This window comes from Anabrus simplex, chromosome 5, assembly GCF_040414725.1.
Source record: "Anabrus simplex isolate iqAnaSimp1 chromosome 5, ASM4041472v1, whole genome shotgun sequence".
Classification (NCBI taxonomy): domain Eukaryota; kingdom Metazoa; phylum Arthropoda; class Insecta; order Orthoptera; family Tettigoniidae; genus Anabrus; species Anabrus simplex.
Window position 1 is genome coordinate 12756383 of NC_090269.1, and position 13707 is coordinate 12770089.

A 13707-nucleotide genomic window follows, 5' to 3' on the forward strand; every position below is an offset into this window, starting at 1 on the left:
AGTTGTTCCGAACATTGACGTAAATTTTAAGGGAAGTGCATGAAGTATGGGAATTCTTGTAAAAGGAAATTAAATCACCACTGTAGTGGTAGTACCTGTCCTTTAGGATTGTGTTGCACTGTAGTTTTATCAGCTCTGTTAGGAAATATGATTGTGATTTTTCAGGACGTGCTGAAAATAGGGTTGTAAATATTTCAAGTTGAGGTGCCATTTCATTAATTTCTTTGAATCGGGCATTGAATTCATTGTGCAAAGTATGTAACGATGTCTGATAGTCTCCAAGATTTTCGTAAGTAGACAAACGTAATGATTTTTAATGAAGTAAAATTGTCAAAATTTTCGGTTTCAAGCTGACTTTCCAATAACAAACTCTGCATTTTGAAACCCTTAATTCTATCAATGTGCTTCTCCCTTGCAATGAAATATTTAAATCATTCAAATAGGACATTATGCCAAGAAAGCGAGGTCAGCTACCCACTGTTTATTCCACAAAGTTGGTTGTGGAGAACCGTTCATCTCCATGAAAAGAGCAATTTCTTCAATTATTGCAAAGAAGATTGCTAGCAACTTAACCAGCACCCAATACAATAAAAGGGAATGTCGCTACATTCTGCCTCGAGATCTTTTAAAAATTATTTGAACTTCCTATGGTTTAAAACTTGCTTTCTGCAGAAATTTACACATTTTGACACAGTATCCTTAACAGATTTAAAGTTGCGAAAGTATTTTGCACATAACTGTTCTTGATGTAAAATACAATGTACCAATAATATTGGAGGAAATCCAGCAGAAAGTAGCTCTTTTGATGTGGCCTGCAAAACCTTGCCCATCCGACAACATAGCTGGTGCTCTGTCAGTAGCGACACTACACATATTTTAGCATGATAAGGTCATATCGTTCATTACATCTTCAACAGCTGCAAATATATCTGTGCCGGTGGTAGTATCTTTGAGGGGAATGATGTCCAGTAGTTCCTTAGTTATAGTGAAATCTTTTTCGACTCCTCTGACAAAAATAGATAGCTGTGCCTTGTCACTTTTGTCAGCAGTCTCTTCGAGAGCAGTCAAGTACTTTTCGAAATTGCCAGATTTGTTCCGCAATTGCTCTTTCAGGTCAGCACGAAGTTCCTGTACACTTCGAGAGATGGTTTGTTTTGACAAGCTTATCACCTCAAAGTTGGCAACAGCACGTGGACACAATACTTCCGAGCACTCTATTAAACATTCTTTTACAAATTCACCATCAGTAAAGGGTCGCCCACTTTTTTTGCAATTTTCAGAGCAACAATATAACTTGCTCGAACTGCGCCTTCTGAAATCTTGGGTTCAAGTATCTGTGAGACAGGGAGATAAAATAATTATCTTTGCATTTCCTTAGCTGCACCTCTAAATCTAATTCTAAACACTTCTTAATAATACAAACCCAAAAATGAAAACAATTCCTCTAAATTATATGTAAAATAATTCCTAATGAGTAAGCTATTACTTACCTTTGAATAACTTGTCAATTCCGATTTTAACTTAGCAATTTGTTCGGTTCTTGCTGCGCCAACAATGTCATCGTAGGTTGAAGCATGTTTATTGTGGTAGTATTGTTAAACAGTCGAAGACTTTACGCTTAAAATGACGTGGAAAATTAAACATTGAGCTTTCTCTTTGGTATTGACAACAAAATACGAATCCACCCATGAAGGATTAAACGGTATTTTTAACGAAGGAGAAACCAACTGCTCCGCTATTTGTTCTATCGAATAGATTCTACTGAGAATGACATACATAGAGAGAGAATGAGAATGAATGTACTGTCTCTTACGCACACATGCACCGACTATTGCGTGGGGTAGGTGGGGAAGGAGGGGAACGGTGCTATTGAGTGCAACGCTGATGTGCCCCAGCACTAAGTGCTCGAATTGGAAAGGCCTAACTTAAGGTAATGGCAGACATCTTTTAACATATGATAGCTCCAGGCAGTTATCTTGAGGGAAAGGTTTAAAACTTCCTTCTCAATGTAAAATTCTAAAGTTTAATATCACCTTTTAAATGTATATTTTCAAGCAAGTCTAGGGACTCTGTTCAAATCCCTGCTGGGAAATATGTAAATTTAGGGAATAAAGAGTGTTCACCCTCTATTAATTCCCATTCAACTTGGTATGGGGGTGACTACGATTTTCTAGAACTCTGAATTCTTCAAACTATTTTTGAACTTAAGATTTCACATCTAGTCACCCCTCAGTAGTATAGGCTTAGCCTCTGCAACTTCGGGCCATAAGCTCATGTAGGATTTTAAGTTTATTTCAAAAGAAGTGCAAGTGTTTCGCCTCCCAGCATTTTGTTCATGGCCGATTGTCTTAAACCCTTTATTTTGTATATTAAGGCCATTTAGAATGGCCACTCATGGCCCCTGTTTAAATGATCATTTATTTATAGACGAGTGTGTAACAGACTGTCGAGCAGGAATGACAGTAAACACACTTTTTGAGTTTATCTAGTGTAAATTTGTGTAAGAAACTGGTGCCTCTAAGAGGCTGGATTGTATTAAACCTTTGAAGCTCAAACTACTATACAATATACTGTAAGTGAGTGGAACAAATATGCTCTTTGAAATAGTGTGAGCCAATGACCTTCGATGTTAGGCCCCTTTAAACACCAAGCAAGCAAAATAGTGTACCTTTAGAGCTACAATGATCATTCCTTTTTAAACTATTGTGTCGATAATCTTCTCTATTGTACCTGATTTTTGACTTTAAGTTATTGTTATTTTGGGAGCTGAGAAGTTTATCCTTATATTAGTATTGTCAATTCAGATTTCCTAAATATCTATCAAATTTTAAATTTAAAGAAAGGAAAGAAATAAAATTTCACAATTTAGTACTTTAATTTATGCTTTGATATTTTCACTCTCCACCCATACATCCCAGAACCTTCTTACACCTGTCTGGTCCACAAAAACCCTGGAACAGTAACAATTACAAAATAGCAGATAAGTTACGGAGTAACATCAAGACAGCTAGACGTATAAAGTGAACTGAGACCGTTGAATCCCTGGACTTCTGTACATCAAGTAGGAGAGCTTTGTCTTTGCTCAGGAAACAAGGTGGTGGCACCCCACGAGATCGCACATATGATGCTGTTACCCCAACCAAGCTGCAGCCAACATCGCGACCTCTTCCAGAATTCCTCAAGTCTGAGCACATACTATTGTGGCTAAGAAGAAATAAAGGCACCAAAAAGAGCTTATAAAGCTGAAACTGAATATTCTCTACTGTTCAGTATTGAAGAAGTAACAACTGCCATAAAAGAAATTAAACCAGGGAAAGCTTTGATGGCATTCATGCAGAATTGCTTCTGCACTGTGGCAAGTATGTGAAAAAGCAGCTGGCTAAGTTCTTCACATTCAGCAAACGGGCAATTTACTGCATGAAATGAAATGAGCAATTGTCATAGCCTTACTGAAACCAGGTAAAACAAATGACATACTTAGTATGTTACATGAACTCATGAAAAGAATGGTGTACAATAGAATATGTTACAAGATCTATGAAAATATACCAGTCGAACACGCAGGATTCAGACCTAATCGCAGCTGCACAGATCAAGTTCTCTCCCTAACAACCTTCATAGAAGCTGGCTTCCAGAATCAAGAGAAGTCATCAGTCGAATTCATTGATCTGACAGCTGCATATGATACAGTCTGGAGGCAAGGTGTCATACTGAAACTTCTACAAGTCATCCCAAGCCTAAAAATTGGCAATCTCACCAATGAAATACTCAGTAACCAATGTTTCCAAGTACTAATGGTAAACAAGATAAGTTCACAGATGAAGCTGAACAAGGAACTGCCCTAGCCTCTCTTCTGTTCACTTTGTACATATCGGATATGTCTGAACCCACAATAAGAAAATTTGGGTATGCTGACTGGGCATTTGCAATGAGATCTTGAAGTTACCGAGTCTGTATTGACCAATGATTTAACAATTGAAATTGGTGAATGTTTCCAAAAATGGAGGCTTCAGCTAAGGTTTGCTAAGACAGAAGTATCAACATTTCACCTAACAAGTTGGTCAACAAAGAGCTCACGGTCTACTTTGAAGGAAGGCTACTCAGACATAGAAGAAATCTGAAATACCTAGCGGTCACGCTTGATAGAATGCTCAGTTATGAAAAACACCTATTAAGAACAACTGCCAAAACCAAAATTCGAAGTAACATTTTCTATAAACTCTGTAGCACATCATGGCGATTCTCAGCATCGACAGTCCATACTTCAGCTCTGGGGTTGGTTTATCCTGTTGCGGAATATATTAATAATAATCATATGGCCTTAGCTACCATGTGTAAGTATTTTAATTTGATGCCATCTCCCTGCCTGCTCGTCAATTTCAATGTTCCGTTTTACACTAGGTCTCGCTAGATGGCAGAATAAACTGAAACTATCTTGGGTGTCTGTGGCTGAGTTTTAACAAATTTTGTTGGGTGAACATCAAATGTGTCATCAGAGATCTTTTACATGCCAACACCGCCGTCTCGATCCTCTTATACTGCCTGCTCTATGCCACTAGTTTAACACAGGAAGGCGCGACTACCAATATTTCTCCAAGTCGCCGTAAGAGTGCAGCAGTAGACGCACAATCTTCGGTATCAGTGTGGGTGTAACACTGTGTTATTGGTGCATGAATGTGTGTGAAAACCTGAGTTATTTCGTATAATGAGTAAACGTGGCTGGTCACTTCCGTTCGTACAAGAGATATTTTGTATAGAACTGTGAAATAAATTAATCATGTTATGCTTATAGACATTTCAAAAGTGATTTTAAGGTGTTGGTACTTGTTTCTTTCCGTTTGTGCAAGGTATATTTTTCGCAGAACTGAAGCTTCAGATTCTTTCCCCGAAATATTCAATTGTTGTGTACCATTTTGCCAATCTCGGCAAGGTGGTTCGCAGCCAGAAAAGATAAGACTCAATGAAATACCGTCTAGAAGGGAATTGAGAGAAAAGCGGCTGTCGGCTTTATCTAGGCAAGGACCTAATAAAGGAAGTAATTGGATATCTTCAGATTACCCTCGTATCTGTGCCTTTACACCTTATTTCAGAAGGTGATGGAGCCTCCGCGGCTCAGGCGGCAGCGCGCCGGCCTCTCACCGCTGGGTTCTGTGGTTCAAACCCGATCACTCCATGTGAGATTTGTGCTGGACAAAGCGGAGGCGGGACAGGTTTTTCTCCAGATACTCCGGTTTTCCATGTCATATTTCATTCCAGGAACACTCTCGAATATCATTTCATTTCATCTGTCATTCATTAATCATTGCCCCGGAGGAGTGCGACAGGATTCGGTAGCCGGCACAATTCCTATCCTCGCTGCTAGATGGGGGCTTCATTCATTCCATTCCTGACCCGGTCGAATGACTGGAAACAGGCTGCGGATTTTTTTTCAGAAAGTGATTAAAGCCGTGGAGGATCACAAAACAAACGTCTTCATGTTTAGACATTTTGGGCAACCTCATATATCCAAACAATACTATTCCAATCAAGCTAGAAACAGGAAATCAAATCCTAATTTGCGGGTTATAGGTTCGTATTGTTGAAGAGAGAATGGAGTGTGACATTTGTGTCAGCAACATCTCACTGCCTAGAGCTTCGACACCGCTAAATGGAACTGATTATGCATCAGGACAGAGGAGGAGTTCGATGCCCGAAACCTTATTTTGTTGCTCTGGTGAAGCATCTGCAGGAGTTCGTTTAAGCTGCTGTGCCCTATTGTCGAAGTCCTTCAAACGTACGAGCGTAATATGAGGAGTTGCAACGTCTTCCCTTTCAGAATACCGGACGAGTTGGCCGTGCGGTTAGGAGCGCGCAGTTGTGGGCTTGCATCCAGGAGATAGTGCGATCGAACCCCACTGTCAGCAGCCCTGAAGATGGTTTTCCGTGGTTTCCCATTTTCACACCAGGCAAATGCTGGGGCTGTACCTTAATTAAGGCCACGGCCACTTCCTTCCAATTTCTAGGCCTTTTCTCTCCCATCATCGCCATAAGACCTATATGTGTTGATGCGACGTAAAACAAATAGCAAAAAAAAAAAACCCCTTTCAGAATGTGTTTTGTTAGAGTGTGAAGTCAAAGAACATCAGCAAACTGTTAGTGATATTATCCTAACCAAGTTCGTAAGACCCCTGTTATTTGATATTGCGTTGGCAAGAACACAAAAAGTACGGTACCACGCCAAGCGTTCGTACAGGCAAATCGTTAAATTGTGCATGATGAGGCCAACTGCGACTTCATACAGGTAATATTGCCGATATTTAATATTACTGATGTAATTTACGAGCTTCAGTGAAAATATGACCATACTGCATAGTGTTTTGTAGGCTGCCGTCATTAGAATAAGTTTAGAACATTGTGCGTCTATGTCTGCCATCTAGCGGAGAAATGTTGTCGCAGCGTAGTCGCAAAAAGACTCGCATAGAGCAGGCAGTATAGGAGGATCGAGACGGCGGTGCATGCCAATATCATACAACATGGAATATTGAATTGACTTTTTTCTGCCCTTCAAAAATCCAACTACTTCTGCTGGGTAATCTTGGGATTCACAGGCTGACACTACAACTTTTCCACAGAGGGAACTCATAATCACATGGGTAGACAATGTCCCTAACGAGGAAGTACTTCATCATGCCAGGAAATCCTGTGAAGTCTTATTTCAGGAGAGCAGGCTATTTTGGTGACATCTTCAGAAATAACAAATACAGCCTGATACAACTGATCACAGAAGGCAAGATGGAAGGAAAACTTAGGTAGACAAGATTATCCTGGACATGGGACCTCCAACAGCATTCGTCATCCGCAATATGATAACTCTGTGATGGTCACCAAGTTCCAGTGAGGAAATGTCACCAGAAGAAGAAGAAATTCCTTTTGAGAATAGAAATTTATTGGAAGCGTTCACGGATTTGTTGAAAGTGAAGAATGTCAACAGTCTTGGCAGATGATAATGCGAGCCATAATCATCATAAAAACTGAAGTTACTGTAACAGTACTGATGGCTTGATACACCTATTAAAATTAAAACAGTCTATAACGGCATCCTCCCATGTGAACCACGTGACCTTGCCGCGGTGGGGAGGCTTGCGCATCCCAATGAAAGCAGATAGCTGAACCACAGGTACAACCACATTGGATGGGTATCTGTCGAGAGACCAGACTAACGAATGGTTCATCGAAAGTGGGGTAGCAGCCTTTCGGAAGTTACAAGAGCGGCAGTCTAGATGATTGACTGATATGGCCTTGTAATAATACTCAACATGGCTTAGCTGTGTTGATACTGCTGCGTGGTTGAAAGCAACGGAAAACTACAGCCATAACTAACTCCCGAGGACATGCAGCTCCCTCTGTATGAATGATGTACTGATGACGGCTTCCTCCCGGGTAAAATATTCCAGAGGGAAAATAGTCCCCCATTCGGATCTCCGAGTGGAAGCTACACGAGAGGGGTCAATCATCAGAAAGATGGATACTAACATTTTGCGAGTCGGGGCGTGGAATGCTAGAAGTTTGAATCGTTGTGGTAGGTTAGAGAATCTGCAAAGGGAGATGGATAGACTAAAGTTAGATGTAGTTGGTATAAGTGAAGTACGTTGGCAGGAAGAGCAGGATTTTTGGTCAGGCGAGTATAGAATTATCAACACAAAATCAAACAGGAAAAAGGCAGGAGTTGGTTTAATAATGAATAAGCATAGTGAAAGGATTGTTGTTGTAAAGATAGACACCAAACCAATGCCCTCTAAAATTGTGCAGGTCTATATGCCTACTAGTTCAGCGGATGATGAGGAAGTTGAAAGAATATATAAACAGATAGAAGATTTAATACAGTATATGAAAGATGGCGAGAATCTAATTGTGATGGGAGACTGGAATGCAGTGGTAGGCCAAGGAAGAGAAGGTAATGCAGTAGGAGAATTCGGATTGGGACAAAGGAACGAAAGAGGAAGTCAGCTGGTTGAATTCTACATCAATCACAATTTAGTCCTTGCTAATACTTGGTTCAAACACCACAAACGACGGCTGTATACATGCATGAGATGTGGAGATACTGAAAGGTATCAAATAGACTTCATTATGATTAGGCAGAGATTCAGAAACCAGGTGTTAGATTGCAAAACTTTCCCAGGAGTAGACATGGACTCTGATCACAACTTGTTGGTCATGAAATGCCATATGAAGAAATTGAAGAAGGGAAGGAATCCAGTGATATGGGATGTAGATAGTTTGAAAGAAAAGAATGTGAAGGATTGTTTCAAGGAACACGTTGCACAAGGACTGAATGGAAAGGCTGAAAGAAACACAGTAGAAGAAGAATGGACAGTCATGAAGAATGAGGTCAGTAGGGCTGCTGATGAGATGTTAGGAAGAAAGGAAAGATCAACTAAGAATCAATGGATAACTCAAGAGATACTAGACCTGATCAATGAACGACGAAAATACAAGAATACAGAAAAATGAATAGGGCAGAAAAGAATGCAGATGATTAAAGAATGAAGTGGATAGGAAGTGCTGGGCAGCTAAGGAAGAATGGTTGAAGGGATGTTGAAAGTTGTATGGTCCTACGAAAGGTAGATGCTGCATACAGGAAAATCAAGGAAACCTTTGGAGAAAGGATAATAATAATAATGTTATTTGTTTTATGTCCCACTAACTACTCTTTTATGGTTTTTTGAGACGCCTTTGGAGAAAGGAAAACTAGGTATATGAATATTAAGAGCTCAGATGGAAAACCACTTCTAGGGAAAGAAGACAAGGCAGAAAGATTGTAGGAACATATGCAACAGTTGTATCAAGGTAAGGACATAGATGATATGGTTCTGGAACAAGAAGAGACTGTTGATGCTCATGAAATGGGTGACCCAATTTTGAAGTCAGAATTCGACAGACCTTTGAGAGACCTAAATAGGAGCAAAGCACCTGGAATTGACGGCATTCCCTCTGAATTACTGACTGCTTTAGGAGAAACCAGCATGGTGAGGTTATTCCATTTAGTGTGCAAGATTGTTGAGACAGGAGAAGTGCCAATCCGATTTTCAGCAGAATGTTGTTATACCTCTTCCCAAGAAAGCTGGTGTTGACAAGTGTGAAAACTACTGCACAATGAGTTTAGTATCTCATGCCTGCAAAATTCTAACATGTATTATTTACAGAAGAATGGAAAGACGAGTTGAAACTGAGTTGGGAGAAGATTAATTTGGCTTCAGAAGAAATGTAGGAACACATGAAGCAATCCTAACTTTATGCCTGATCTTAGAGGATCGAATTAAGAAGGGGAAGCCCACATACATGGCATTCGTAGACCTAGAAAAGGCATTTGAAAATGTTGACTGGACCAAGCTATTTGAGATTCTGAAGGTGATCGGTATCAGGTACTGAGAAAGAAGAATTGTCTACAATCTATACAAAAATCAGTCTGCAGTGATAAGAATCAGGGGCTATGAAAAAGAAGCAGCAATCCAGAAAGGAGTGAGGCAAGGCTGTGGTTTGTCCCCCTCCTTTTCAATGTTTATACAGAACAGGCAGTAAAGAAAATCAAAGAAGAATTTGGAAAGGGAATCACAATCCAAGAAAGGAAATCAAAATCCTGAGGTTTGCTGATGATATTGTTATTTTATTTGAGACTGCAGAAGATTTGGAGGAGATGCTGAATGGTATGGACGGAGTCTTGGGTGAAGAGTACACGATCAAAATAAATAAGTCCAAAACAAAAGTAATGGAGTGCAGTCGTACGAAGTCAGGTGATGCGGGAAATATTAGATTAGGAAATGAAGTCTTAAAGGAAATGGATGAATATTGTTACTTGGGTAGTAAAATAACTAACGATGACAGAAGAAAGGAGGACATAAAATGCAGACTAGCGCAATAAAGAAAAACTTTCTTAAGAAAATAAATTTGCTCACTTCGAATATTGGTAAAGGAATAAGAACAATATTTTTTGAAAACTTTTGTCTGGAGTGTGGCACTGTATGGAAGTGAAACATGGACAATAACTAGCTCAGATAGAAAGAATAGAAGCTTTCAAAATGTGGTGTTACAGAAGAATGCTGAAGGTGAGGTGGATAGATCGAATAACGAATGAAGAGATACTGAATCGAATTGGTGAGAGGAGATCAATATGGCTAAATTTGACGATAAGAAGAGATAGAATGATAGGACACATCTTAAGACACCCAGGACTTGTGCAGCTGGTCCATGCTGTTAGGAGTGCGCAGCTGTGTGCTTGCATCCGAGAGATAGTGGGTTCGAATCCCACTGTCGGCAGCCCTGAAGATGGTTTTCCGTGGTTTCCCATTTTCACACCAGGCAAATGTTGGGGCTGTACCTTAATTAAGGCCATGGCTGCTTCCTTCCAACTCCTAGCCCTTTCCTATACCATCATCGCCATAAGGCCTATCTGTGTCGGTGCGACGAAAAGCCATTAGCAAAAATGTGCAGTTGGTTTTTGAGGGAAGTTTTTTTTTTTCTATTTTGCTGTATGTCGCATGGACACAGATAGGTCTTATGGCGACGATGGGACGGGAAAGGCCAAGGAATGGGAAGGAAGCGGCCATGGCCTTAATTAAGGTACAGCCCCAGCATTTGCCTGGTGTGAAAATGGGAAACCACGGAAAACCATCTTCAGGGCTGCCAACAGTGGGGTTCGAACCCACTATCTTCCGGATACAAGCTCACAGCTGCGCGCTCCTAACCGCACGGCCAACTCGTTTGAGGGAAGTATAGGGAGTAAGAACGGTAGGGGTAGACCAAGGTATGAATATGACAAGCAGATTAGGGCAGATGTAGGATGCAGCAGTTATGTAGAAATGAAAAGGTTAGCACTGGATAGGGTGGCATAGAGGCCTGCATCAAACCAGTCTATGGACTGATGACGCAAACAACAACACATTGGCATGTGATGACTTTAACATTAAATTATTAAATTGTGTTTGTGAAATCTACAAACATTAAGAACAAATTCTTACCATAGTTTTAGATTATATTTTAAGTAGATTTCATGATTATATAATTTTTTAAGGTCTAGATATTTTAAGATGTTTTAGAATTTGTGAGGTGATGAAGAGAATTTAAGGTTCTCAAAACATGTACTCATAATTGATGATTATACATTTAGGTATTAAGAAGGTGGATCCAATAAAAGAAAAGAAACACTAATTGTAACAGTCAGTACGGACCAGTTGAACCAAAATGGTCAAATTTGTTGATTCTAAACGTACGGTGATAAAGAAAATTAACTCACTTTGAACTTGCTTTAGAAAAGACCTAAATACAGCGAAAACTGAAGAAACGTGTTAGCAAACCTCAACTTATATCTGCTTAATATGCTTTCTTTCATTCACATGTACAGTATGGAACAATAATGTGGAGGAATTCCACAGGGGCCCAATGTATATGGCAAAAGAAAGCAATCAGGTGCATACAGGGAATTTCACACAAGCAATCATGTAAGGCCATTTTCCAAGAACTGGGAATAATGACTCTTCCTTCAATATACACTTACCAATGCATAACGGACATTAAAGAAAACCTGGTTAATTACCCATTAAGGAAGGAGGTACATCAATATAACACAAGAAGAAATGATATAGGCATCTCTGGAAATCATAAAAGTAGTTAGTGGGACGTTAAACCAGTAACATTATTATTATTATTATTATTATTATTATTATTATTATTATTATTATTATTATTATTATGAAATGATATAGACACACCTCATGTTAGATTAAGAGATATGTCTGTGAAATCTTAAAAAACTCTAAAAAGCTGGTCGATGGGAAACGGCATTTACAGCACACGTGAATTTGTAGAAAAATTGGTGCACATCCATATAAATGAGTAAATATGTAGATATATTACTTGTTGATACAGCATAAAATAATTAGTACAGTATACCTATATTGCAAAGGCATGAATGATGTTTAATAGTACAGTACGGTATATGTATAGTCACGATTTTTAAGAGCATATCTTTTACGGATTGTTGGACTTTTGTCTATTACAATCTATGTTGTTTAATGGCAATAAATTATATTCTATCCCAAGTCCTTGTGTACTGGTTTATACAGTTTCCCTGTAACTGCATAACCTTTTTTAGTACCGTTTGAGGATACAACCAGCCTTCAGGCTAATGAGGTTGGTGATTGTTTTAAGAGGAAGTGCAAATGGGTGACTATCCTTTCTTAACACTATTGAAGGGAAAAATGGAAGAGGCCCAACACTTCAAAAATGAAGGTATCATCAAAAGAAAGGGAGGAGTGTGAAAATGAAAGACTTTTATTTTTTCCTAGTGGCTTTATGTCGCACCGTCACAGATAGGTCTTATGGCGATGATGGGACAGGAAAGGCCTAGGAGTTGGAAGGAAGTGGCTGTAGCCTTAATTAAGGTACAGCCCTCAGCATTTGCCTGGTGTGAAAATGGGAAACCACGGAAAACAATCTTCAGGTCTGCCAACAGTGGGGTTCGAACCCACTGTCTCCTGAATACTGGACACTGGCCGCAATTAAGTGACTGCAGCTTTGAGCTTGGTAAATGAAAGATTCTAGGCCTCGCAAACCTAATACCGTTGGGGTCAGAAGAAAACAAGATTTGAATAAGGGAGGTCAGATAGGAAAGATGAAAGTTACAAGACTGGCAGAAGTAGCAGCAATGTCAGACTCGGCTAAGGCCCTCGTGGTCACCAGCCAGCCAATCAACCCACCCTCCTAATTTGAGAGCCCTTGGAGCCCTATTAGTCGCCTCTTACAACAGGCAGGGTATACTGTGGGTATATTCTTCCACCCTCATCCACAGAGAGATGAGAGTTTCAGGCTGGTGACCTGAAAGATAGTTCTTCATAAATTGCTCTAAATGTTTCTGGAATAATTATTCCTAGGGCTGAGAAAAACATTGGGGCAGAGATTTTTTAATTTTGAGGCTAGCTTCCAGTGGATGAGAAGCGGAGTGTGGGGTAATTGTTTCTTCGCTGTGTCGGACTTTTCAATCAGAGGAGAAATACGTTTCTTCATCTATCCGCAAGTAAATACAGTACCGTATGTCAGTCACCTGTTTCTAACCTCAGTTCACTCAGTAAACTCGCGTGCGAGGAATCTCTCCGTTTCAGTTGCCAGTCCTTCGTCCGTTTATGTCTAGAAAGTGTCTTTCTTTTATTGAAAATAATGCAAGAGCTACAAACATAACATCGTGCGACATGTTTTCACATAAGCTTGCGAACGGAGCTATGACCTGTGGAGAAAGACTGAATCAAAGAGGATATAACAGACTAAACAGTGTGTGCCATCTCCGCATTCCGTCTTGCTTGCGACTATGCGACCAAAGAGGATAGAATAGGATAGAGGATGGATAGAATGGATAGAACATGCCATTTCTTTTTAGTGTGTTTTGTTTTGTTTATTCTTCTCTACTGTTTTGTAAAATCGTATTACCGTTAATAAAGTATTATCATTACTATGTTTGCGAATGCGAATCGTCAAGCAAGATGTTTGTGTAGCGTTTGTGGCCGCCCTTACCATGGCATTGACAGGGCTGAAGAAAGTAGCTGCAAGTAGTTAAAAGGTTCGCTATAGAACTGTTAATTCCTCTGTAATTCAAACAAAGATTTGTTTACTAAGTTCATAGATCATTGAGAGAATATATATATAAAATCAACCGGCGCGGAAGAAAATGAAGAGTAT

The 13707-nt window shown here is 39.7% G+C and overlaps 1 protein-coding gene across 1 annotated transcript in view; it reads right to left on the minus strand.

The window, feature by feature from the left end:
- LOC136873673 (N-acetylneuraminate lyase) overlaps positions 1-13707 on the minus strand; it is a 71072-nt gene that overhangs the window by 57207 nt on the left and 158 nt on the right. The gene's annotated exons all lie outside the window — the stretch shown is intronic.